Source organism: Suricata suricatta, chromosome 8 (assembly GCF_006229205.1).
Source record: "Suricata suricatta isolate VVHF042 chromosome 8, meerkat_22Aug2017_6uvM2_HiC, whole genome shotgun sequence".
Taxonomy (NCBI): domain Eukaryota; kingdom Metazoa; phylum Chordata; class Mammalia; order Carnivora; family Herpestidae; genus Suricata; species Suricata suricatta.
This window is the reverse complement of record NC_043707.1, coordinates 63,294,456-63,322,132: the sequence shown is the minus strand read 5'-3', so window position 1 is coordinate 63,322,132 and position 27,677 is coordinate 63,294,456. Positions and strand designations below refer to the sequence as shown.

At 40.5% G+C, this 27,677-nt stretch overlaps 1 long non-coding RNA gene across 1 annotated transcript; it reads left to right on the top strand.

Annotated features, from left to right (window-relative positions):
* Positions 1 to 166: 166 nt before the first annotated feature.
* Positions 167 to 26,002, top strand: LOC115299543. The gene is made up of 3 exons (XR_003912235.1): positions 167 to 313; positions 21,110 to 21,198; positions 25,867 to 26,002. It is a non-coding gene; the product is annotated as an uncharacterized LOC115299543 (long non-coding RNA).
* The last annotated feature ends 1,675 nt before the right edge of the window (positions 26,003 to 27,677 follow it).

Sequence of the window (27,677 nt, the reverse complement as noted above, 5' to 3'; positions counted from 1 at the left end):
CAGTTTCTCGCCACATGGGCCTCCCCACAAGGCTGTTTGAGTGTCCTCATGATGTAGCAGTTGGCTTCTCTCAGAGAGTGATCTAAGAAAGAGAGCAGGATGAAGTTGTGATAGCTTTTATGACCTAGCCATACACATCATGTCTGCCATATTCCACTCATCTGAAGCAAGTCACTAAGTCCAGCCCACAATCAAGGGAAGATGAATTAGGATCCACCATTTAAAGAGAATAATGCTGAAAAATTTTGTGACATATTTCAAAACCATCGCTCACCAGTATTAGAAACCTTAAAGAGCAGTAAGGAATGCCAAGGTAAGTCCAATGTTAGTATGTGTGAAGGGAGCAAGTACTCTTGGTGTTGAAGGAACAAAAGGGCACTGGTCTATGTAGTGGCTCAGAGGACTGGTCTGTGTGGCTGATGCTCTGAATCATGAATACCATGTGGCTGTTGTGTGGATCTCTAAGGAGGTGACCCTGAGACTATTGTTCAGCCCTTTGGAGGAGAGGTCCTGTGGGACTCATGATCTCTGAGAAGTGCATGGTGTCGCTGGTACTCTATCACTGAAGGGGCATAGCCAGCCCTGAGGGGCTGAAGCAATGTTGGTATGGTATTTGTTTTCTGCTTCTAGAGGAAAACTTATAGGAACTGTAAATAGAAAAAGAGTCCATTCTTCCCTCCTCCTGTCTTTCAATTTCACACTAGTCTCTTTCACTGACAGAAACTAACAGGAATCCATCTGGCATGGGAATATTGAAAATATAGTGCAAATAAGCAGAGTGAGGATGGGTTGACTTGGCACAGAGAGATAACAGGTAACTAACTGACATAGCCTGATTTGGGCTTAGGTTTTTCTTGCAGGTACTATGTCTCAAGTCACCCTTCTTAATTCTTCACAATGAACTATGAAAACCATCATATCTGGACCAGCTCCCTACATAACCTCCTCCCAGTAAGTGGCTGGTGTCTGTATGAATTGGATACTCTGTATTTTAAAAGTATTGGGGCACCTGGGTGGCTCAGTCAGCTGAGTATCCAACTTCGGCTCAGGTCATGATCTCACAGTTTGAGGGTTCAAGCCCCACATCAGGGTCTGTGCTGACAGCTCAGAGCCTGGAGCCTGTCTTTGGATTCTGTGTCTCCCTCTCTGTCTGACTTTCCCCTGCTCACGATCTCTCTCTTTCTCTCTCTCTCTTAAAAATAAATAAAACTTAAAAAAAAGTATTTAAGATAAGCAGATTTATGGTAGATGAATTTTAATAGGATAAAAGTTTGAAAAGTTGAAATCATTTGAGATCATCCTCTATTTCAGAACCCCAGTAGCAGGTTGCAAATGGAGGCTATACATAGGTTGGATATCTACATGTCTCCATCAGGCCACCAATAATGATCCAACCTGTCTTTCTTCCCCTTTTCCATGTTCTGCTGGTAAATACACCCCAGTTTATAGTTGTCCTATAAGGTTTTATCCAGGCCAGAGCTGACCCAAATGACCCCTTGAAGATTCGCAACTTTAGAGAAGATTATGAATTAGGTACTGCTTTAGATCTCTGCAAAAGAATACTGTCATTGCATGAACAGTTCAGAATCTTGCTCCTTCCCAAGTATTTTATGAGCAATTAACCCCAAATGGGAAAGTTCTTTCCATTCACTTTGCCAGATACCCAATCCAATCCCAGTTGCTTTTCATATCCTGAACAGGTTTTGTTCCCAATCTAAATTCTAGGAGCTGCCACCAGGGACTCCAAGTTGCTCTGACACTTGATATGTAAGGAGTGTCTGCAGTCCATGTGGGTAAAACAGTTCAAATATATTTCTGCCATCTTAGTTTATACTATTCTCCCTTTACATTCTCATCACACAACTCTTAAAGAATGTTTGACATTAAAATAAATTTAGTAGACACAATCATGAACTTAATGGAAAAATGCACAGTAGAAACTAGCAATTGAATGACATTTTGCAATTTCGCTTGTGGTTTATGAACCTTCAGTTTGGTCTGGCCACTCACTTCCCGGCCAAACAATGAGGAAGGCAGAATTTGTCATTGTCTCAGTCTTTCTTTTCCCTTTAGCTTCTATTTCTTCCCTCCAGGGTGCTATTTTATGTCTCACCCTGATGGTGCCTTTGTGATTGGATGACCTGATATAATTCACAGCTTCCCTGTATATACCTTTTCTCAGCTGATTATTTGACCTAGTCTGCTCCTCTCTTTGGATGTCTACTAGGTACTTCACACTTAAAATGCCCCGACTGGCTCCTGACCATCATACCCCCTCCTCCAAAACACACGCTACCCTCAGTCTTTCCACTTCAGTTGATGAAAACACCATCCTTCCACTTGTTCAGGCCAAAAAACCTGAGCTTTTCTTTATCTGTTAATGTTTATTTTGGGGGGTGGGGGCCAGAGAGACATGGAGACACAGAATCTGAAGAAGGCTCTAGACTCTGAGCTGTCAGTCAGCACAGAACCCGATGCCGTGTTCCAACTCATGAGCAGTGAGATCAGGACCTGAGCTGATGTCAGACATGCAACTGACTGAGCCACCCAGGCGCCCCTAAATCAGAGCTATTCTTGTCTATTTTCTTTCTTGCATTCCTCATAATCAATTTGTTGCCCAATAGCATGCTCTTGGCTTCACTATCAAAATGTATCCAGAATCTGTCCACTTCTCACCATCCACTACCACTACCACTACCACCCGTCCACACCGCTGTCACCTCTCACCTTAATCAGCGCAATAGACTTCCACCTGGCTTCTCTGTTTCTGTCTTTGCCCCAATTCAGTCTCTCTTCTTAACAGCAGCAGTGTGGTCCTTTACTTGTATAGTAAGTCTAAGCATGCCAGTTTTCTGCTCAAACCCTCCAGTTCCTTCCCACTTCACTCAGCCTAACCTAATTTTTTAAAATGTTTATTTATTTTTGAGACAGAGAGAGAGAGAGAGAGAGAGCGAGCATGAGCAGAGGAAGAGCAGAGAGAGGTGACAGAATCCAAAGCAGGTTCCAGGCTCTGAGCTGTCAGGACAGAGCCAGACGTGGGGTTCAAACCCACAGACCGTGAGATCATGACCTGAGCCGAAGTCGGACACTCAGCCAACTGAGCCACCCAGGCGCCCCAGCCTAAACCTATCTTTAAAATGCTCACCAGGGTTCTGTGATGAGTGGACCCCTCACTAATCCTCTGAGCTCATCCTCTTATTTCTCTTCCCTTTGTTTCCACGAGAAGAAACACACCGTCCTCTTTGTTCTTTTTCTTTTAACATATCGTACAAATTCCTCTCTCATGATGTTTGGACTAGCTTTTCCCTCCGTCTGGAAAACCCCTCTTGTCCTGGTAGTTGCATACCCACCAACCCACCACCAGTCTTCTCTCACATGCTACCTTCTCAGCGACGACCTCCTGATCACTGAATTTAAGTTAGAAGCCACCTTCACTTTCTGCCTTCCATGTTCTCTCCCTTTTCCCAGTTGCATTTGTATTCATGAATCACCATTTGATAAACCCATGCAGCCAAGAAAAAATACATTTTGCTGATGTACTGTTGATTGTCTATCTCCCCCAGTATAATATAAGCCATATGAGGTCTAGGATTTTTGTCTCTTTTATTCATTCCTGTGTCCCGAGTTCCTTGAGAAATGCTGGGTACATATTGGGCCGTCAGCAAATATTAGTCGAATGAAAAAATGTATAAATATATTCATAAAAAAATAAATCCCTTACACATAATATGGGAAGGACTCGATGATCTACAAAGCCTTTTCATTTCTTATTTTAAAAACCTTTTAGTATTTATTTTTGGGAGAGAGTGAGAGACAGACAGACAGAACATAACTGAGAACAGAAAGAAGTAGACACAGACTCTGAAGCAGGCTCCAGGCTCCAAGCTGTCAGCACAGATCCCGATGCGGGGCTTGAACCCACACACTATGAGATAATGACCTGAGCTGAAGTCAGGTGTTTAACTGCCTGAGCCACCCAGGTGCCCCAAAGCCCTTTCATTTCTAAATCTTGAGAAATGAGGCTCAGGGTGGGATTACTTCTGGGCGGCAGCATAGGCTATATATTTAACATCTGGTAATATACTAGCACTGAATGATAAAAGCCATTGACAGCCACAAACAACCACCCTGTCCTTATTGATCATGTATACAGGCTACTTACCAACCCTGCTTCTACCCAAGAGTATCTACATTTTAAAAGGATTCTCTTAAAGATCGAGAAGCCAAAGGGTATCATATTGTAATAGAAATTTCAGCATTCTACTGTGCCAGAGTAGTAAATATTTGACAGTTCATCACACCTCTAGAAAGTATGTCTATTCTGCACACTTATAAGGTTAACCCTGAATTTTTATGTAAATCTCAGAAATCTAAACATACTAGGAGTAGAATTTGTGTGATGTTTTCTCCCTGGGTTAGTATAATTTTTCCTGCCCTGGTTTAGTTGTTGTTGAGCAGTTGAGTGGAAAAACAAAGCAGTTTTTTTTTTTTGAGTCCTTAGGAATATATGTGAAGAGGCTGACACTAGGAAAGAAACCCTCAAGGAGTTCTCAGTAATGAAATAATTAGCCAGCAAGGTCGTCTCCAATCCATGTCAGCATTTGATACTGGCATAATACACACTGCTTTAGCCTACTGTGGGCATTGTTATTTTAGAGAAAAAATATATATGGAGTAGGATTACACAAAAAACAGTGACCAGATCTCCAGTCCAATGGCAAAATATGAAAGGATTTGTTCATTCATTCATTCAACAAATATGTATAGACTGCGTACTATATGCAAATCACTTTTAGGCTTTTGTGACCTTTCTCACAGAATGGGTTGCATATTGTATTCATCCATTCACACAACATCACCTGAGTGCCAAACATGTGTCAGATACTGTGCTAGGTACTGGGTATACAGAATTAGCTGGTTGTGGACCTTGTCATTGGGAGCTTTCTTTCCAGGAGAAGGGAGACATGTTTTTGATATCTGGGCAAAGTGCAGGGGGAGGGCAGGCGGGAATGGGTGGTCAGTTCTATCTCAAAGTTCTGGTAAGATAAATAAAGAATTCCTAGAGAAGGGGGTGACTGGAATGAGTCTTGGCAAATGAGTAGGTGTTTGTCTGGACAGGAGGTTGAAGACAGGAGGCCGACTTCTCAGGCAAAGGGATTCAGTAAGAGCAAAGGCCGGGAGTTATAAAACCACCTAGAAGAGTCAGAGTTCTAAGAATTGTGAGGTCAAGACAACTGTGAGGACAGATAATTTAGCGTCTTCTGTGTCATTTTAAGAATTTTGTTCTTTGTTCTGTAAACTATGGAGAGCCTTTGAAGGATTTTAAGAAAGGGGGATACATGGTCTTTCTTAGCTTTTTAAAGATCACTATCACTTTGGTAGCATTTGGAGAATGAATTATAGGAAGTGAGATTAGACACGGGGAGACTGTTAGGGGGCTGTTTCCAAACTGAGATGAAGGGTGACGCAGCTGAACTCCGGCAGTCAAAGGAGGAAGGAGAAGATGGTACAGGCATGAACAGTGGTAAGGACACAGATTGACACAGCAGAGGGAGGGGAGATAAAGGGAGAAGAAAAGAAGAAATTCTTGCTTTCTTGAGTAAAGGAGTAAGTGGTGGTATCTTCTACAGAGAAAAGAAACTTAGGAGGAGAGTCATTCTCAGTCTTGACAGGAAGTCTGGTTTTGGAGCTGTGTGTGTGGTCTGGTAGAGACTCACCAATAGCAGCCACCAGTAACACTGGCAAGCTCATTCAGAAGGCGTCTGCACAGGAGACAAGGTTTGGGGCTCGCTAGCATTATGGGGGGGGGAGGCTGGGGAAGAGTCTGCTCAACACTGTTCCCACAGGACTTCCCAAACCTCTAAACCAGAAATAGGTTCATCATCTAAAGTAGATTTTTTTCAGTTAATATATTTGGATCAAGATCCAATAAATGTAGCTGGGGGTATAGCTCAGGGGTAGAGCATTTAACTACAAAAAATGTAGCTGAATAAATTATTTAAAATGACTTAAGACAGTTCTGACCATTCACTTCCATGGTTAAAAGCAGGGTGTCTGCCTTAACTGCAGTGATCATGTCCATGTGTGTTGGAGGCCCGGAGCAGGAGCTGACTAGGCCTGGTGGTCCTTTTCCAACTCCTCTGATGGCGAGCTAAGACTCAATATTGAAGTATTAGATTCTATGCCTTGAGTTTCAGACTAACTCGAGTTAAAATCTATTCTGCCCTGGTAAGTGGTAGGGCTTAACATTTGCCTGTTATATATATGTACTATAATAATAAAGTTTTGGGGCGCCTGCATGGTTCAGTCGGTTAAGTGTCTGACTTCAACTCACGTCATGATCTCTAAGTTCATGTGTTTGAGACCTGTATCAGGCCCCCTGCGGTCCACACAGAGCCTGCTTCGGATCCTTTGTTCCTTCTCTCTGCCTCTCCTCCTTGTGTGGGCATGGGCACATTCTGTCTCTCTCTCTCTCTCTCTCTCTCTGTCTCTGTCTCTGTCTCTCTCTCTCAAAAATAAACATTAAAAAAATAATAACAAAGTTTCCATGACTTGCCTCAAAACTATTTGATTGCTTCCATACCTGTGACCCCATAACACTTATTAATACTCTATTACGGTTCCAATCTTATGCTATTAATGTCACACTTTCCGTGACATTCCTCATTCCACTGTGTCTCCAAGCGCAGGGGACTCACCATATCCATCACTGTATCCAGCCTCAAATACAGTAGGTATTCCGTTATCTCTTTGAGTGGATGAACACCCCTTTATGGAAATGGTACCTGATTGGTCCCTGATGTTTCAAAGCACTTCAATTTGTTTATTTTGTAACTATAGCATGTACACCCTCCTTGAGAAGTAAGTGATTTTATTATCCCCATTTTACACCTCAGGAAGAGGTTAAGTGGCTTGGACAAGGTTACACAGCCAGAGAGAGATGGGACCCGGACCTGGGTTTTCTCATCGCGAGTCCTTCCCTCTGCTCTCTGCATTGCGGTCCCTGCCCAAGAAGAGGTTTCAAAAGAGCACTGGGCCCTCCCGAGAAGTATGGGGTAAATGAGATTTTTGTCTCAGAACATGGCAGCTGGGAATAGAGGTGAAAAACTACATCCACTGCCAATTTTGTCTAGAGTAGCCTTGAAAGCTAACATTTTATAAAGACACCACTGAGCTCAGATTTCCACAGAGGGCAGGTCAGCAGTAATCCTGGCATTATGTGCTCTCAGGCCTGTGACCACAACATAATGCTGGGGAAAGACATCTTACGGTCAGTCTGTGGACTCCATTTGAAAAAGCAGGTGTGGTTGTAAAGAGCCAGGAATACAGGGAGTGTGAGTTACAGGGCAGATGTTAAATATTCATCTCCAGAAAGGATCACTGGGGTTTATAATCGTATTGACTACACTCCAGTTTTATTTCTTGGTTCAGAAAAAGGCGTCTGTTGCTGTAGACTCCAAGTGCAAGATTTAAAAACTCTGTGTTAAAGGGAAATAAATATTATTCATGGTGGCAGAATTGAGGAGACTAAATTAAATGCTGTGATGCTTAAGTTAGACTTAAAGGGGATGTGCCCTCTACCATTTTTAGGGCCAGAGCTCTTTCACTTAGGCTCTTTGGGGTGGTGCATAATGGCCAGGCTTAGAAAAAGAAGGAAGGCAGGAAGAAAGGGAGGGAAGGGAAAATGTGGTGGGAAACGGCTTCTGCCATCTATGAAGTATACAGAACTTTAGCTCCCCCACCCTGACCCCCTGACCCCCAAGGTAATACAGATCGAGTGGTTTTGGACTGTTCCCCTCTGGCCCTATAGTGGGCTGGCTACATTGTATATTACGGGAAGGGTTTAAAGATGGCAGCGAGTCAATGTTAACACCTTGTTTTCTTACAACTTCTAAAGAACTGGAATTTGCCTCTCTGCTTCCTAGTGTTCACGTGTGCATGGGGGTCTCTGACAGGGTCTCTGTGATTTCTCTGTTTGTCTGTACAGCAATTTGTTGCAAAAACCTTACATTCAGTTCTTTAGTTATATCTCCCAGTACGCCTTCTTTCAAAGATCTTTGGGAAAGGGAATGCCACTATGTGCAGTCATTATCCTCATAAAAGAAGTCACCAAATTGTGTCACCTCATTTCTTCTTCCTGCCTCCCTTGGTTAATCTCCCTGACTACAGTTTCTAAGCACGTGCCTCGCCTCTGTTCTTTCTTTTAGTGCTTTTCCCTTCGTCACTCAGTCGCTCAGCAAGAAATAACAACAGCAACAACAAACCTGTGTGTTTGGTCAGATGACCTTTCCATTGTCTTACCATTTTTTGTCTGGTTCCATTCTGCGGTGACAGAATGGAAAATCCTTGAAGGCAGGTGCCATACTTAACCCATAATTTAGAATCAAAACCAGGCATCTTTTGAGTATTTTATATACAATTTTATATACAAAGCATTATACAACTTTGATGGACTGACCCCAGACATACTTTATTTTCTCTTTTTCTTTTATTACTGTTTTTCTTTTTTAGTGGCTGGTGAAAATAGGAAAAGGTGGGGTAGTCATTTAGATGGGGAAAGACATTTCTCTAAATGTCAATACTTATGAAACGCCATTTTAAACCTTTATAAATGATTATCTTCCTCAGTACTGATGAGGCTGTTTCACATTGCTGCTCAATTTATTTACTCAGGAGACCAATTTATTCCACTACCTCTGTACTAACTGTTTGCACTGACATCTAGGTCTGCTTTGAGCAAGCAACTGTGACAAGTTGTTTATTGAACTGTAAACAGGTATTGTCTGAATCTAAACAATAGCTTTATCTAATTAGGAGACCCTGGGCATCATCTTAGCCCCATGTGGCTATTCTAACCCAGTCTAGCATCTCCTGCAGATTCTCCATGCCTTTTCAAATCCTCACGCTCACATTAAAACCCTTCATCACAAAGTGAAGAATAATCCTTATTTTGTCCTAGAACTTTACATACTGGTGCTTTGTGCAGAAAGGGCCTGACTATAATAAGCTAAACAAGGATGGCCCAATTTAGAATGGTTGAATAAGAAAAGGAAGACATGAATGAGACATAAAAAGAAAAGAAGGATGAATAAAGATGAACTGGGTCTGTTACTTAGGCTGTAAAAATATCTTGTATAAATTAGAAAACATTTTCCTTACCAAAAGGGGTCTCGCAGAAATGATGGCTATCTGAGCGTTCAGACAAAAATACAGGTATGATTCTGGGAAGCGTGGTGGGAGAGCTGAGGGGGAAAAGTTAATTTCCCCGGGCTCAGATTGAAATAGAACACGTTGGAAAGCGCTCGGGGACCCTCCTCTTACCCGCCATTGCTTTGTGTCTGAAGATGCTAATTGGGAGCAGCAATCAATGTCTTTTGTTTTCAGCTGTCAGCACTTTTCTGAAAGGCTTTGCCCAATAGAGGAGAGACGAAGCTCTTAACGAAGCTTCCCTTTTTGGTTGCTATTATTATTACAGTTTCCTCTCAGAAGGGGAGAATTAATTGCAATTTTGAAAAAAAAATGTCACTACGGTGAAGTTTTCAAATGTGAGGCCAAACATAGATATCTTTCTAAAAAAAAAAAAATTGACAGGGGGATGCCCCGCTGGCATGCATTAAAAAGAAAAAGCTGTATCAAAGCGAGCAGGGAGATGAGCTTTCTTTTTCAGTCGCTGTATAGATGCTCCGTGTATTTTATCAGAAAGCCAGACTTTCACGTTCTTTTTGTCTCCTCCCAGGCATCGAGGAGTTGCTTTTCTTGGTCGCTTCCTTAACGATTTGTGTAATTGGTTTCACTCACTGAGGCCCAATTGGTGGGTTCATCGTGAGTGCTTCATGAAATATGAATCTATTTAAAAATTAATCGTAAATCAATATTAATTCAATAAAATATTTTAATCTGAGGCATGAATATTTTATGCCTGCACCCAGACATGCAGATTTCAAACGCCGTTTTCATGTTTCTGACAGGCTGTCCGGTTTCGCCGGGACGGCGTAGAAACGTCCCTGGCGGCGGGGGCGCGGGCCGCGTTCTCGGCGCCGCCGCCGCCGCCCGGGTCTGCGCCCGCGTTCATTCACATGCAAATGAGCCGCGGGAAGTTCCCTCCGCTGGACTTCCGCAGGTCTCCGCCCCCGCGGCGCGCGGGGTGGGAGTCCGGACCGGCCCCCGGGTTCCTCCCGGTTCACACCGGGCCGGCCTCCCGGCAGACCTGGCCGGCCGAGGCACCCGGAGGCTGTCCCTGACAAGGCGCTGTACAGAGAGGGACTGCCACCGATCTGGGCGAAATGAGCCAGTTGCACCCAGATGATAAAACCTGAGATTTACTGGAGCAGACAGGCCGGAGCTTAAACAGGCTTCTCCCTCTATTGAAACCCTGTCTGTCACCTGCCTCAGTCATCTGCTCTGTCAGGCATCATCAGCTAAAACCATGGAGTGGTGTCTGAGTTTAGCTGAAAAGAGGGCGATGTCAGATAATAGACACGAATGTATTATTCTGATCAGTGGGGTTGGGTTCGCCTGTGTTTCCCTGCCTGATTTCGCAGAAGGTGGTTGCTCCTCCAGGTGCAGAAGGAAGCCATAAAGACCTTAAGGGCTGAGGTAATGATAATGAATTAGGAGGGGGGAATGGTTCCTGTACTGATTCAATACAAGAAATGGTAGGTAATGGCTAAAACAATAATTTTCTTCCTGTTGGGCTTTCCACCTTCATTTGTCTTCAGCACGCCTCTGCGGTTACCTGATGCCTAAGCTATGTTGGTGGACAGAAATAAGCTCCCAGAGAAGAAAATGCAAGCTGAATGCATTAAAAATTCGTTGGCTATGGCTCTTCTTAGGGGAGCAATGGTAAATGAGGCAATTGAATTACTGAATGTTTTCTATGCATGGCCCAAGCCCTGGAGAACAAGTCTATATAGGTTAGAATAGCCTCAAACTAGGAAGTGGAGATTATGAACACCGCGGAGGATTTAAATAAGATGCCTGACAGAGAAGAGTGGAGTCCTTCGCATCCCTGTGGGTCCCCAGAGCCCGTGAGAAGACTGGTGTGTAGTAGGCCCTCAGCAGACGTTGCTAAAGGAATGAATATGTATATATTCATTTTTGACAGTTATTGAATTTGCCTTTGCAGTGTTCTCTGGACACAAAACGGAGCCTTAGAATGATATATACACATAAGTGTTCAGTAATTTACTATTGTATTTTCCTTCTCCAAGAGAAGGTTGCAGCTTCGTAAAAATGTATTGCTGCTATATATTGAAGCTCAGGTAATGTTAGCACATCAATCAGTTCCCATGACAGGGCTCTCTCTTCTGTGCGGGAGGGCACTGGCAACAAGTGTTCCTTCCGAGGTGTCCCCTGGCACGAGATTACTCTCCTCTTCCATTTCCCTCTTATTTGATTGGTTGGTGTGTTTCTGAGTGTGCCTAAGTAGGGTCCCTTGTCCCCCTTCCTACCCCTGTTGAATGGGAGGTGTGGATCAGTGCACCCAGAAGACCCGGGTGTGCTGTGAAATCTAGAGATGGCCTTGTTAGGTGGACCAGCTGTATGGGTTTGCCCAAGGCCGTCTCGGTTTTAGGACTGATGTTCCCACATCCTGGGAAGCCTCTTGGTCCCAGGTTAAAAGAGACGGTTGTTCACGCTAGCTGTGGCACTTGGGATATCCAGTTTGTGACCCTTATGTTGTCGAGAGTTTTGGGTGAATGCTGAACTTCTGGAAATTACATGAGTTCGAAGACTGAGAAAGACTGTGGTAACATTATGATTTTGCTTCTGATAATATGTAAAATAACAGTCATGCAGTAGCTAGAAATCACCCACCTGGTGATCTTCTTGACTGCCACTCAGATTCCCTAATTGTATTAAGACTCCGTTTACAAGGCGTACCAAGCACGGGGACCACAGCTTGGTAGCAGAGTGGGGTCAGCAGTGGTCTTCACTGGGAGAGCCAGCTTTCAAACCCAACCTCCTCGCTCCCAACTGCTCTGCTGAGGACACTCTGGGGTGAACAGAGACTGAAGATATTAATTGTTGTGTGCATACTTCCAGTAGAATTATTTATTGGTGTTTTCCCACTAGATTGTGACTTCCTTAGTGGCAAGGATCTGGCCTTATTCAGCCTTAGGGTCTCCCCACCCAGACCTTGTGAGATCCGTGGGGTAAGGTAGGGTTGGATTCTTCAGGAAGATGCCTCTTGAGCTGGCAATGGGTTGGTTTGTACAAGCCCCACATGTAAAGTGCTTCCCCGACCCACTGCCCCCTGCTTTGTCATTTCCCACCTACCACCACCTTTGGGGTTTACTCTAGCTCTCGCCCATGGTGAGTGGCGGCGAGGAACCTCAATCATTCACATAAGGATGAAAAATCAGGTTGTTTCTTGTTGTGCGCATAGGTGTTTGTGTGTGTGTGTGTGTGTGTGTGTGTGTGTGTGTGTGTGTGTTTGTACATAGACTAGAAGAGAGACACATGGTGGCCCTATTCATATTCATGTATCTTTGCACACAGACATATTTTAATACCCAGACATTTGTCTATTTCTTCCAAACCCTTCAGATTTACTGGGAGTAAAAAAATAGATCATCATTCTCTTGCCTGAAAGCAACTGTTGCAGCTGTGTGGAGAAAGGGCATATGTAAATATCCCAAAGGTATGACAGTTTAAAGGATGACGCTTTATTTAATAGTTAGTTTTCATTTCCAAGAATTTAATTTCTTTGTTGTTGAAGGCAGTGTGGCATCTTAGGAAAAACCACCGTGGGTCCAGGTTCTTGCTTTGTGGTGATCTTAGGCAGGTAAATGAAATTTTCTGAGCTTTATTTTTCTCAACTGGAAGTGGGATAATGTCTACCTTGTAGGGTTTTTGTGAGGTTTCGTTAGAAGTACTGCATGACATAACAGTCTTTGGCACATCACGATGACTCTATAAATGATAGCTATTAAAAGTAAGAGAGAGAATTTAGTTCAGCTTAAGAAAGTGCTTTCAAATATTAACACTGTGCTGGCAAGCTCCACGTCATTGGAGGCACTGACAACAAGGCTGGATGATTATCTTTCTGGGATGTAATAAAGGAAATGTCTATGCAACATAGATTTCTATTGTTTAATAAACCATATTAAGAGTTTGCTCATTCTTACTTGAGGTTCTTTTAATAAAAACACTGGAATTAAAAGAAACACTTTCTGATCGTTCTCAGTGTAAATATGTGAAGTTGGTAGACAAGAACCTGTTTCCCAGGGGGGAGACCAGACAAGCAGTGCTCTTTGTAGAATGACATGTTGTGTCCCACCTGTCAGGGCTGCGTTAGGAGGAAGTGGAGAACAGACCAGGAGCCTGGATGGCTTACTTCCACTTTGTTCTCACAGCCTCCTGTCTTCTTCAAGTCTACCCATAGGATTGCCTCTGCTGTCAGAGACCTAGTAAAGGACTTTCGAAAAGGAAATCTCTAAAGAGTATGTGGTCATTTGGCTATAGAGTCCAGGAAGTACTTGGTGAAGTGGGTGGTTATTCCAGAAGGGTTGAGAGAAAGCTTTCGTTTGAATGAGTATTTTTTTTAATTAAAAAAAAAATTTTTTTTTGAGAGAGACACCACATGAGCAGGGGAGGATCAGAGGGAGAGAGAGACACAGAATATGAAGATGGGCTCCTGGCTCTGAGCAAGCTGTCAGCACAGAGCCCGATGCGGGGCTCAAACCCACGGACCATGAGAACATGACCTGAGTTGAAGTCAAACACTCAACCCACTGAGCCACCCAGGCGCCCTTTGAGAATGAGTATTAACTTCCAATGCTTAAGTCACCATGAGCTCCTCTGAGCTAGCTCTGCTCTTGAAGTGTCCGAGGGACTTCCAATCATAACCTTCTCTTTTTTTAATGTTTTTATTTATTTTTTGAGAGAGACAGCTCAAGAAGGGGAGGGGCAGAAAGAGGGGGCAGAAGATCTGAAGCAGGTTCCATGCTGACAGTGGTGAACCTGATGTGGGGCTTGAACTCATGAACCATGAGATCACGACCTGAATCAGATGCTCAGTCGACTGAGTCACCCAGGCAACCCCCAGTCATAGCCTTCGTATAGGAGGCTTAAGATAATTCCATCTTTGATGACGTTTGAATGTTTGTATATGATGGATGTGGGGTTAAAAGTGATAGTTTTACTGAAGTTTGAAAAACAGTATTTTGCTAATTTTAGTGTTTTACATTCCTTGGACTGTAAAGCTATTGGGCTTTTGCCTTCATGTCAGCAGCAAGTTTCTTTCTGTTTTTAATATCAACTTATATAAAATGTAACTTCCTTTTAAATGATGATGTTTTAAAGACTCAAGGAAATTAAGACCTCAAGTTATTACAGACGGGACTGAATTTTTTTTTTATTGAGGTATCGTTAATATACATACAGTATACTAGTTCTAGGTGTACAACATAATGATTTTATATTTATATATATTGAGATGAAATTTTTTTAACATAAGAATATGAAGCATACAAGAATTTTCTTTAAAACGTCTAGAGTCTTTTTTTTTTTGAGAATATTTGACACACAATGTTACATTAGTTTCAGGTGTTTGACATCATGATTCAACATCTTTACAGATTATGCTATGCTCACCATGAGTGCAGCTACCATCTGTCACTATATAACACTACTGTAATGCCACTGAGTGATTCCCTACACTGTACCTTTCATCCCCATGACTTAGTTACTCCATGACAGGCAGCCTGTACCTCCCACTGCCCTTTACCCATTTTGTCCATCGACCACCCCCCATCCCCCTTCCTCCCCAGCCACCATGTTTGTTCTCTGTATTTATAGAGTTTACTCTGTTTTTTTTTTAATTTTTTAATGTTTGTTTATTTTTAAGAGAGGTACAGAGCGTGAGTGGGGGAGGGGCAGAGAGATAGGGAGACCAGAATCCAAAGCAGACTCCAGGCTCTGAGCTGCCAGCACAGAGCCCAATGTGAGGCTCAGACCCATGAACCACAAGATCATAACCTGAGCCAAAGTTGGATGCTTAATGAACTGAGCCACCCAGGTGCCCTGGTCTGATTCTGCTTTTTGTTTGTTTATTCATTTGCTTTGCAAAACATCTAGATGCTTAAATATTCAGGAAATTTTAGGAGGACAAAAGATTTTTGCCACTTGACTGAGTCCAGGTTGTTTGAAATTTGCTCAGGACCATTTGGTCAACGTCTAATAACTTTCTACCTGAAATAATGTCTTAGGTTCTCTGATATAAGATGTGATAGAGTCTTAGGTCTGGGCTTTCCAGTTTGCCCACAAATTCTCCTTCTTCCTTATCCTGTAACTTCATTTTAAGATTTCAATTCATAATGGGGTTTTTATTAAAACATGAACCAGAACCATTATTCTTTCACATTTTTAACTAAAAAAGCACAAAACGCAGGTGCCTGTGTGGCTTAGTTGGTTAAGCGTCCAGCTTCAGCTCAGGTTATGATCTCAAAGTTCGTGAGTTCAAGCCCTGTGTCGGGCTCTGTGCTGACAGCTAGCTCAGAGCCTGGAACCTGCTTCAGAGTCTGTATCTCCCTCTCTCTCTGACCCTCTCCTACTCGCACTGTCTCTGTCTCTCAAAAATAAATTAAAAACATAAAAATTAAAAAAGCACAAAATGGAATTCCAAATAAATACTGCAGGTTGAGGGAGTAGATGATAAATATTATCAATGATCTATAGTTATTTTATATTAAGGACTTACGATATTTAAAATATTACATACTTTAAAAGATTTATTTGTTGAACCGTTTGGATTTTTCCAGATATTACTAAGTAGGGTCCAGTCAGGGAAACGTGAGCCTCTCTGTTTCAACAGAGAGAGTTTAATATCGAAAACTGCTTCCACAGATGATGGCTTCCCACAATAGCCACATAGGGGTTGGTGCAGCATCCCAGACAGTACTGAGAACAGGAAACCACTACCATCCCCAGGGCTGGAAAAGTCAAAGAAGTTGGTGTTGTCAAAATAGAGAAACTGGGCTGTGTGGTGAGAAATGAAACCCCAGCAGAAAAGAAGGACTCTCTGGTAAAATCTAGTTTCTCTGGAGCTACAGGGGAGGACTTATCCCTGACATAATCCAAAGGAATCTGGGAAATATGATTTATTGTGATTCAGAGCAGAGCAGGAGAACAGTGGTGAATCTGTCTCAGGACATACAGGCTAGTGGCCGGGACAATGGGAATCAGGGTAGATGTTGTTTGACACATGAAGATATATGACCTTTTTGGTACCAGAGATGAGACAGCAGGCATGTCATCGCCTTGCATCTTGGAAAGCATCTCCAGAATAGTGGCTGATTGCACTCATTACTCCTCCTCGCTCCTTATTTTGTAAAGGTGCAACACAACCCATCCATAATGGGCATGAAATAATGAAACAGTTTAAGCTCACATGGCTGTAGTTAAGTGTGAAACAAAGTGAAAAAGTGTGAGATGCCAAGGATTATGCTCATTCTAGATAATACTCTTTGCATTCCAATAATGAGAATACTGAAATATCCACTGACTGGCAAGAATATTTATTCCTCTAAGATACAGGCTGCATAGACTCAACAGAGAAGTGTGTGGCTCCAGGAAATGGACAAACTCCATTATAGCTGAAGAGGTGACAGGCACCTGAAGAGAGACAGGAGAGGAAGTCTCATATTTCAGCCCTTGTGTGGGTCTGAACAATAGCTGGTAGGAACAGGATGTGCCAAATCGACAGCGATACAGTTATTAAAGACCTGACACTTCAAGTGGAAACGTTGAGCAGTTGCCGACAGAGAGGCGCAGAATCTTTACAGTGGCAATAAAAGCTCTCATGAAGGAAAACAGCAATTCCAATTTTGTATAGGATGCAGAAGAGGATCTGTGGATAATTTGGAAAGATGATGAGAGAGAAAGGATCCAAACGGCATCAGAACATTGACATTTTCTGGAAATGGGAGGAATACGAAGGAAATGCCTGAACAATGCCATACATTTTGTTTATGTTTTTAAAAATGATTTAATGATTTAGTTCATTTATGCATTCAACAACTATCACATGACCACTGTGTGCCAGGAATAAATGAGACACTGGATTAAACATGTTCTGTGTCCTCTGGGAGCTTGTAATCTAGAGGAAGACACTAACTATTAAGCAGAAAGCTCCAGAAAAACTTACGAAGTGTCATTATAGAGGGAGGGAGTGTGTTGGCGTAGAAACGCCTAAATGAGGCGGGAAAGAAATGAGGGCGAGGAAGTCAACAAAACTGAGCTCGCAAGGATGAGTAGGAGGTGTTCTGGAGAGGGGGGACTGGGGCGTTAACGTGTGTTATAAACGAGATAACTCAAAATGGCTGGTGGGTTCATGGTTCTGTACTAAGTGGCAACCAGATGAGCTACTGGAAAGGTCAGCAGGGCTTCAGGTCCTTATAAGTCATATTGAGGAATTTAGATTTAATTGATTGATTGATTCATTCTTTCATCTATTCCACAAATAGTTTTTAGTTACTCTTATGGGTCCTATATGCTAGGCCTTTGGGAAAATGTAAAGGTACACATGTCTTCTACACTCACAGAACCTAATAGTCTATCCAGGGAAATAGTGAAAAAGGCAGTTTCAGTCAGGCCTGAATAGTTCAGGCATTCAGCTCTGCGCCGGCCCAGAGGCAGCCCGGTGACACGCGGTCAGCAGCATCTCTGAGCACAGTTCCTCGGATGAGGGCCTGGTTCCTGTCCTGATGCCCCATCCTGAATCTCGCTGGCTTCCTTTCCAGCTTCTTCTTCTACCTGCTCTCATTCTTGCTTTTTACAGTTCTCCTCCAATGTAAAACTTGATTTGCTTCCCCGTGCTCCTGGATCATTTCCATTCTGCACATACTATGTTGGCTAACATACTGACATTTGAAAATCAATTTTATGATTCTATGGTCATGCACATAAGTTTCCCAGCATGCTGGCCTCAATGAACACGTTTCCAACAGCAAAAGCAAGGTGCGTGGACAGCCCAGATGTTAGCTAGTTGAAGAAACTCTCTAAACCTTAGTTAAATGACCTAACATGCCACTTTGGAATTACCATGATGCCTTTGGGAAAGACATTTATCTGGCAATGTTTAATTTTCTAAGGCAATAGCTTCAAGTAAAAAAAAAAAAAAAACAAAAAACAACCCAGGGAGGATTTATTTGCGCAATACTTTCTGTGGTGATATTTTTATTTTGTATTAAACATACGCACTATATAAATTCAGTGCTTCCACATTTTATCATAGTTTAGGTATATTTAAAATATCACATGCTATCAGCATAAGCGTGAAACTTGTTTACTGAATTTCTTCCTGAGCTGAGTCCAGACACTCCTTAACTTAGAACAAATCACACACACAAAATGAAGATAAAATGCCAACATCCAGAGCAAGGCGAGTAAATATTGTCATGAGCACTGCCTGAATAGAGGAAAGAGCACCGGGCTTGGAGTAAGAAAAATTGGGTTTGCTACTCAGCTTTTCTCATTAGTAGCAGGGAGACCTCCGATAAAATTCACTTTTCTCATCCAGAATTAGGACAGTGGATCTTGCCTTACTTCCTTTTATTTGTTCACTTATGAATCTATCACTCATGAAACCAACATTTACTGAATGCCTACTATGGGGCAGGCATTTTGGTAAGTAAACACTCACGGTCCCTGTCCTCAGAGGTTGTTATAAAAGCCAAATGCGATAATCATAGCAGGGGCTGCCATTCCTCAAGTGCCTACCATGTGCCACGGGCTTTATACTAGTATCTCTGCTGTACTGCCTTCCAGAGACTTACCCTTGATCCTCACTTAAACCTTTTCTGGTAGTTCTTATCACCTTTACATGGGAGGTAACTGACGCTCACTTGAGAAATTTGTCCAAAGTTGGATACCCATCAGGGGTCTGATTGGGATTTGAACCAAGGTAGATCTTCAAATGATCCTGATTTTCCAATGAAGCCTATTAGTATGAAAGAAAGATCTTTACAAACATAAAGCACCATATAAAAAGAAATATTATTTACTTTATTGTTATTCATACCCATGTGCGATACTGTAAAAACAGACCAAAACCAAAACAGGAAGCAGGTTTAGTCATGTTACTATGGGAATTCTCATTATAATGCTTTCGATTCCTGGTTTTACAGTTTGAAATTTCCATTCTTTTTTCCCCTGTGGGCACACATCGCTGCTGTTCCTTTTTCTGTCGACAGATCGTGGCAGGGCTTTTGGTAAGCATGGTATTTTTAAAAAATTGAATAGTTTTGCTGGAGAATCACTGTGTCAAGAAGGTTGTGTACCTCCTTGATGATGAAAATGCCAATTTCTCATAAAAAGGCAGAACTCTCATTTCAAAAGGTTGAATATAATGTTACTTAACTAATTTCAAATGACTACTTTTAGGTCACTGGAAAAGTCTAAATATAAGAATAATCTCTGGGGTCTGTAACATTTTCATTTGATTCAAGAGTAGATAAATTTTAATTCATTTTAACCTCTTGCCTTTTGGTATTTGGCTCTTCTGACAGGAAGCATCTGTCTACTGTGAAGTTCGTCTCAGCACGATAGCCTGCCTCACCCAGGAGTCTGTTTTTATATATCCTTGGAAGCTAAATAAGGTCCCAAGCTTCCTGACACAAGTACATATGCTATTTCAATAGCTATATTGAAACTTGACTTGAAATACAGCATACATAGAAAATTATAAAAGTTGTAGTTGTATTTTTTACCAAATAGAACATTACTAGTACCTCAAAAGCCAAATGCATCCCATCTTTCAGGTGTAGTGTGCCCCAAGGTAACCGCTATTCTGATTTCATTTAGAGGAGATTAGTCTTGTCTGTTTTTCAACTGTATGTGAAGGACAATAGAATCCTATAATATATACCTTTTTGTCTCTGACTTCACTCACTCAACATATTTTGTGGGATTCATCCATATTGTTCTATATAGTAGAAATTTGTTCAACTTTCCTGTTGAATAACAGTCTATTGTGTAATTTGCTGCATATGTGTATGTACTTCTCAAGAATATAGACCTAGAAATGAAATTGTTGGATATTAAAGTATTAATTTTTTATGTTTTAATTTTCCAAAGTGGTTGCATTAATTAAAAAGATCTCACCAGTGGGGCACCTGGGTGGCTCAGTCCCTTAAGTGGCTGTATTCAACACAGGTCATGATCTCACTATTTGTGGGTTCGAGCCCTGAATTGAGCTCTCTGCTGTCAGCACAGAGCCTGCTTTGGACCCTCTGTATTCTTCTCCCTCTCAAAATTAAATAGTCATTTAAAAAACTCTCACCAGCAATATACACGAATTCCTATTGTTCTATATCCGTACAGACTTTTTAGTATTAGCCATTCTTGAGGAGTATAGTGGTATATTATTGTGACTTTAATCTGCATTTTCTGAATGGCTAATGAGGTTGAACACCTTTTCACATTTCTATTGGTTATTTCTATGTCCTTCTTTGTATGTGTTTTGTAGTAGGTAGAAAATGTCTTCCTAAAGATCTATATCCAGTAATTAGGGTATGTGTATATGTGTACATCCTAATTCCTGGAACCAATAAATAGGTTGCATGGTAAGGGGGCCTTAGGGCTGCAGATAGAATGAAGTTTGCTAATCAGCTGGTATTAAATCAAGGAGATTATCCTGAATATCTAGGTTAGTCCAGTGTAATCATAAGAACCCTTAAAAGTGGAAGATGGAATCAAAAGAGAGAACCAGAGATGGCAGTGTGAGAAGGACTGGCCTCAGTGTTACTGGCTTTGAAGATGTAGGAATGGGGCCATGGGCCGAGGAATACAGGCAGCCTTTAGAAACTGGAAAAGGCCAGGAAATGGATTTTGTCCTAGAACATCCACAAGGAATGCAGTCCTGCTAACACCTTTATTTTAGCACAGTGAGACCCATTTCTTACTTCTAAATTACATAGCTGTAAGATAATAAATTATATTGTTTTTATCCACTAATTTTGTGGTAGTTTGTTGCAGCATAAGTAGGAAATTAAATCGTGTTGCATCTTTTGCCTATATTTCTGTTGGATCTTTTATTTGTGCTTTGGTTTGTTTAGTATTTCTTACCTATGTTTTTAAGAGAGATTCACGTAATTTTCTTTTCTTGCAGTGTCCTCATTAAGTTTTGGTAACAAGGTTTTCCTGGCAAAATTAAAATCACTTTAGGATGTGGTCTCTCTTTTCTCATTCTCTCATAAAGTAAGTATAATATTGCTGTTCTCTATTTCTTAAATGGTAGAATTTATCAATGAAGCCATATGGGCCTGGGGTTTTCTTTCTGGCAAGATTTTTAAAGGATTCCATATGCTTGGTAGATGTAAGATTGTTCATATCTTCTATTTTCTTCTTATTTTAGCTTTGAAAAGCCATATTTTCCAAGGAAAATCTCTTCTAAATTTTCAAATTTACTTGCATGAAGTTACTCATAATATCTTCTTTTTAAAATGTTTGTAGGATCTGTACTGATGCCCCTTTTTCATTCTTGAATTTGGTAGTGTTTGCCTTCTCTCTCTCTGTCTCTCTCTCTCTCTGTCTCTCTCTCATCTTGATGAGTCTTGGTAGGAATTTATTAATTTTAACATTTTAGGAGAATACATTTTTGGCTTTATTGATTTTCTCTACTGTATGTGAATTTTCTATTTCATTAATTTCTGTCTTATCTTTAATATTTCTTTTCTTCTAATTTCTCTGCATTTAACTTGCTGTTTTTTAAAGTTTACTTAAATTACTTAGTATTTTAGTCTTTACTTATTATCTGGTATATATGAATTTTAATGCTAAACATATCCTTCTAATCACTTCTATAAATCACAAGTTTCGATATTTTTGTTTCACTCAGTTAAAAAATTTTCTAATTTCCTTACTGACTTTTTCTTTTATCATGGATCAACTAGAAATAAAATACTTAATTTTCAAGTATTTGAGAAATGTATAGTTATCTTTTGTTATTGATTTCTTTGTTTAAAGTTTATTTATTTATTTTGAGAGAGAGAGAGAGAGAGCACATGTGAGTGGGGGAAGGGCAGAGAGAGGGAGAGGGAGAATCCCAAGCAGGCTCTCTCCTGTTAGCATGGAGCCTGACATGGGAATTTACCTTACAGACCTTGAGATCATGACTTCAGGTGAAATCAAGAGGTAGACACTTTTGTTATTGATTTCTAATTAATTCCACAAAGGTCAGAACACATATTCTCTTTGATTTCAATTCTTTGAAATGTGTTGGGATATGCTTTGTAGCCAAGCATATAGGCTTGGCTTATTATTGGCGAATGTTTATTTTCTATCAAAAAGATAATGCATTTTATAGTTATTATGAACAGTGTCCTACATATGTCAAATAGGTCTAGTTTGTTAATCATGTTGTTCAAATCATCTGTGTCCTTATAATATTTTAACATCTACTTGTTCAGATATTGAAAGAGATGTGTTAAAACCTACTATGATAACGTATTTTTCTAGTTCTTTTCATTCTGTCCGTTTTAGCTTTTTGAGAATATTTTATTAAGTATGTACAATAACAGAGTTATATTATTTCTTTGGGGTTTGACCTTTTTAACATTACCAAATGTTCCACTTTATACTTAGTAATCCTTCTTACTTTAAATCTACTGTGTCTGCTATTAGTTTCACTATGGTAGCTTTCTTTGCTTAGTTTTTGCATGGTATATTGGGCACTCCTTGTGCATGGCCTCACATTCTCTTGGCCTTACATCTGATTCTAGAAGTAACTGTACAGAAATAAAATTTAAAAAATTTTTCTAATATAAATATTTCAATCAGATCAACTGGTCTCATGTGCTAGGAAAACATTGTTAGGCTAATTAATGCCAGTGTATATCCTAGTGAAGTTACTGATCCTGAAGGCTAATAAATAAATAAATAAATAAATAAATAAATAACTTGCACATTGACATCAAGACAAAATTCCGGTCATGTACAATGGGAAAAATAGCAGATTGATCTTAGTTATTTTCCCCTTTACAGTCAAGACTAGGAAATAGTATGTTGCATTCTGGGGGAATGTGTACTCCCAAAATTTTCACATAAACAGGCTGTCCTTTGTTTGAAACATGTTTGTGTTCATGAACTGTAGGAATCGAAAATTTACAAAACAATTAACTCAAATTTAACTGGATTGACATAATCCAAAAATTTTAAATTTGAAATGATGAAAATATAATTTTAAAATACTAGTGAAAAGCATTTAATCCACCTAAATAGAGAACTAAAATTTGAAATCTGCCTCAGTTAATGGAATGTGAATGCTATATACCAGAACAACATACAAGTGAAATGATGAGAAGGGGGAAGAAGTTTAAGTGTGTCAATCCCGTGCTACCAATTGGTAGATTTTTGATGATTTAAACAATTTTTTTCATCATTCTATCATTCTTTACCTTATCACTTGACTTTTCCTTTTTCTATAATGAGCATGTACCATTTTTACAAAATCTATAAAGTCATTTTTCTAAAGAAAAAAAACTAATGGGAGAGAGCAATACAGCCATCTTTAGCTAGATGATTTTTTCTCACCTTTTTCTAAATTACCTTTAGGAAGAAATTTATATATTATCTTAAAAGACACTACAGATTGAATTATTCTTTGTTATAGTGAGCCTAATGTGATCAATTTTTATTTGGATATCACTAATGAAGAGTGAATCCTTTTTCTCTGCCATTCCTTGCATTCTCTATCATTCAGGATAACCTTTCATATCCCAGTCTTCCCTGTTTTAAGTCAAGTCTGTCATCTCTTCTTCTTAGATCTATGAACAGACAGCGTCACCCAAAAGGACACTCTCTGAGGAGAAGGATGGCGGTGGGGTGCTACTGGTTTGAAAGCTCGTCAGATTGACAGCCATTCTGCTGTGTTCTACAATAGAGTAAAAAAAGTAAAATGCAGAGTAGCTTATTTTAGGATCAAGGTTGAAGAGGACAGGAAAAATTGGCTCACAATTATTGAGCACCTGATGTATGCTGGGCATGGTCAGAGCAAGCCTGTGAGTTAGGTGTTCCCAGTCTCATTGTATACAGAAAGAAACAGAAACTTGGGGAGGCTACAAGAATTGCCTGTGGTCATGCGGCTATCAGGGAAATCCTGTGTTCCTCTGTCCTTCCTTCTCTTTCTATTGCTGTGGTGGAAATGCTCCCATTTGCTTTTTAAAAATTTTTACAATTTTGTTTACTGTACTTAAAAAAATCTCAAAGTTTTACCTTTGGTACAGACAGTAAATTTTTGCTCCGAATTGTTTTCATTTAAACAATTTCTACAAGGACAACAAGAGAAGACGATTCCAGCCGGAATCAAAAATTCTTGGTGAACCAAGATCAAGTCCACAAAGAGTTAATTGTTCTAGTTCTAATTAAGTGTAGTCTTCTTAAGAAAAAAAAAAAGAAGAAGAAGAAGAAGAAGGCTGCTTTATCCTGGCAAGGAGCCTGTAAAAAAGGGACGATCTGTCACATACTCACAGAACACAGTAATTAAGGGCTGAAACGCTTCCCAATCAAAGAACAGGAAGAGTTCACTCAGAGTTAACTGTTTAAACAGCATCCCTTGTGAAATGGTATTGCCACTGTATGTTTTTAGATTGAATTGATTTAACTTCTTACTGTTTGCCTCTAAGTAGGAATTAGAGCCTCCATTAGGAATCGCTAACGGTGCTCATTCTGGACTGTCGCAGCCCAGGACAGAAGAGAGAAGGACTAAAATGCAGCTTGCATGTTATGTATGCTGCAGCCAGAGCCCAGTCACCGGGCTAATGTTTGCAGCAGGCAGGAGTAATGAACAATTAATGAACCCACATTGTGTTTACATGTCTCATTTTGAAACCAATCATTTATACGCTCTAAGTAAGATGTTATGCTTTCACAAAAGCATTAAAATTCACCAGTAAATGAAAATGTGTGTATTGTTCCAAAAGTATGCTTAGATTTCAAATGTTTCATTTCACAGCAGAGCCCTAGTCAGTCAACACATTCATGTAGTGACACCTGTGACTCACACATGGTGGTTTAATTGAGTAACAGTTGATTTCCTTTCATAATAAAACAATCACCTGAACCCTGCTACATGGGCTGGCCCATTGTTCTTCCTTGCTGTCACCGTTAACCTGTATTTAGACAGGACATCGACCCCACCTATAAAGTACAGCAAATGATCAGAAATGTTGAAATTGTCATTTTCCCTTAAGAACCAAGGACACACGAGGGTTGCCATTTTCCTCAACTCACTGCGAATTTGTTTTTACACGCACATCACACAGTCATTTGTTGCTTGTATTAAGGGACAGATTTGGTAAAGCCTATTTAGGTCTAATGTGGCTTGTGAATAAAAATGTGTTATTCACTTTTTAAAAGCAACGATTTCAACTACCTGATAAAAATCATAGCTGATACTTATCGAGATTCTGTTTTTTATCAGGTACTAAGACCTTTTGTGCATTGCTTTTTAAAAAATACTTTCAATAACCCAGTGAAGAAAGTATTATAACTATTTCTGTTTTACATGGTGGGAATCCGAGATTGCATTAAATAAGCTGCCCAAGGTCACATAGGCCAGGGTTTCTCACCTACTAGCTTACCCCGAAGGCTTCATGGCAGTAAGATGTGTCCTCTTTAGAGATACGAAGGGCAGATGCTCTTAGTTTGTGCACCAGAAGACTACTTAATGATAAGGAAGGATTACAGAATTAGAATTATCGAGAAGAATTAGAGAATCCTTTAAGAGTTTAACATTATGTCCTGATAGTGGCAGATTAAATAGGAGGATATGTCTCATGTCAATGCTAGCAAAATTGAATCATTTAAATCAGTGAAACAAGAGAAAGATGCTTTGGGTTCTCAAATTCTTACCCTTCTCATTTCCAGCTCCTGGAATATTTTGTGCAAGCAGAGAGAAAGCAAGAGTCAACCGTTTATGAGACCAGATGGATATCCCGTCTCTATTTCATTCCCTCTTTGTTCTGCTACCCTTTTCAAAGTTATTAAAAATCTCATCTAACTATGGGTTTATTAACTTAATGCAATCCATTTTCCATTAAAAAAAAAGTTTCTTACACTGGAGAAATTGTGACGGTCGGACCAAGACTATGAACCATTTTATACTTCTTAGTATGATCCAAGCAAACTCTTTGGAGAAACTCTGGCCTTTGGTGCACTATTTTCACAGCCATAAGAGTTTAGATTCCTGTGATCTCAGTGGTATTTAACAGTAAATCCTGAACTACATGGTTAGCAAAAGCAAAGGGAAAATGGATGTCAAGTCCATTAATCACAGAGAAAAAAATTTTCTGGGTTGGAATGTCAACCAGGCATTAGCTGTGCCTTGCACTATAAAATCTATTCAAATGACCTCCTGATTAGGTCAGCTTGTCCGTTTGCCCTGAGATGTTTTAAAAACAGAAACTGGCAGTTAGGGCTATAATCCTCATGATACTTCAGGCTGTACAGAGTAGATATTTGGTCATAAGGACAATCAGAAGCAACTCCTCTAGCATTTCGCTCATAGCTGTCAGCTTGACCAAACCGCATACAAAATCGGTATCAAACTGCATGTTCTGTAAAGTAAATATGTCCATTAGATGCGAACTGTTTCAAGGTAATTCAAAATACTCTGAAATACACATTTGTAACTGAAGCATTTATTTCAGATTGATTTTGGAAAAACTAAAAGTAAGCAAAATGATATTTACTTCTTACCTTCTAGATAAAAGGAAGCACTAAGAAAAAAAATTTGAATTGTACCTATCAACACTGATCTGGTAGAGAATCTGATGTTCACATTTGTGACTATATCAGGGAGTAATATTAACCGCTAACCATTTGCAAGCTGCAAATGCCCATTTATAAATTCCTGGTGTAAGTGCACAGCCGCACGTTTGTAACCTGTGAATCACTAAAGACTTGGGAGGCAGCCCCTCATCCCTGGCAGGTGCTATCCACATTCCTCAGCTCTCCTGGTGGCATTCAGAAACACAGGCTGCTTCTGGAGAAAAGGAGAATAAAGACTCCAAAAGGCTCAGATTAGAGCAGCTTTGAAATGGAATGAATTTTTAAAATGTGCTTTAGTACTGCTGTAAAATGATGCTATTGTTGTGTTTGTCATATTTCTGATAAAAATGAGCCCATTTAAACAGCGTTAGACACAGCGAGGTGGGAGGGAGAACTGGGAGATGCTGGAATGTTTGATGATATTCTTTCCCTTCCTTGGCATCGAAAAATTCCACAGTTGTCATTCACATTAGTAGAATGTAGAACATTAGCTGAGCAATGTCAGGATGCCCTCCGGGAGGAACCAAAGCCATTTTGCCCATCATGTTAACCTCTTGAGTGCCACATTGCTAAAGGATTTGGTGTGCATGGAAGAGATCGGAGTTTGGTAGGAAATATGATTCTACAAAACAAGATGGGTAAATCCAAAGGATAGGACTAGCAAAATGTTGGGGGACAGCCTCTATGGTCTAGCAATTCTGGTACCCAGAAGGGGCTTCCATTTTACTTCCTGCTTTGTATATTCCAGTGTGAAAATGAGCCTGCCCACCTCCCCACCATGCCCAACCTTCTCATCCTCCTCCACACTCTGTACATGCCCTCTTGGAAGAAAACTTTGGAAGACAGAGAACGCCACAGCCAACCTATTCTGCAGATGTAGTTTCACTGTTCACCTTAAGACCCATTGC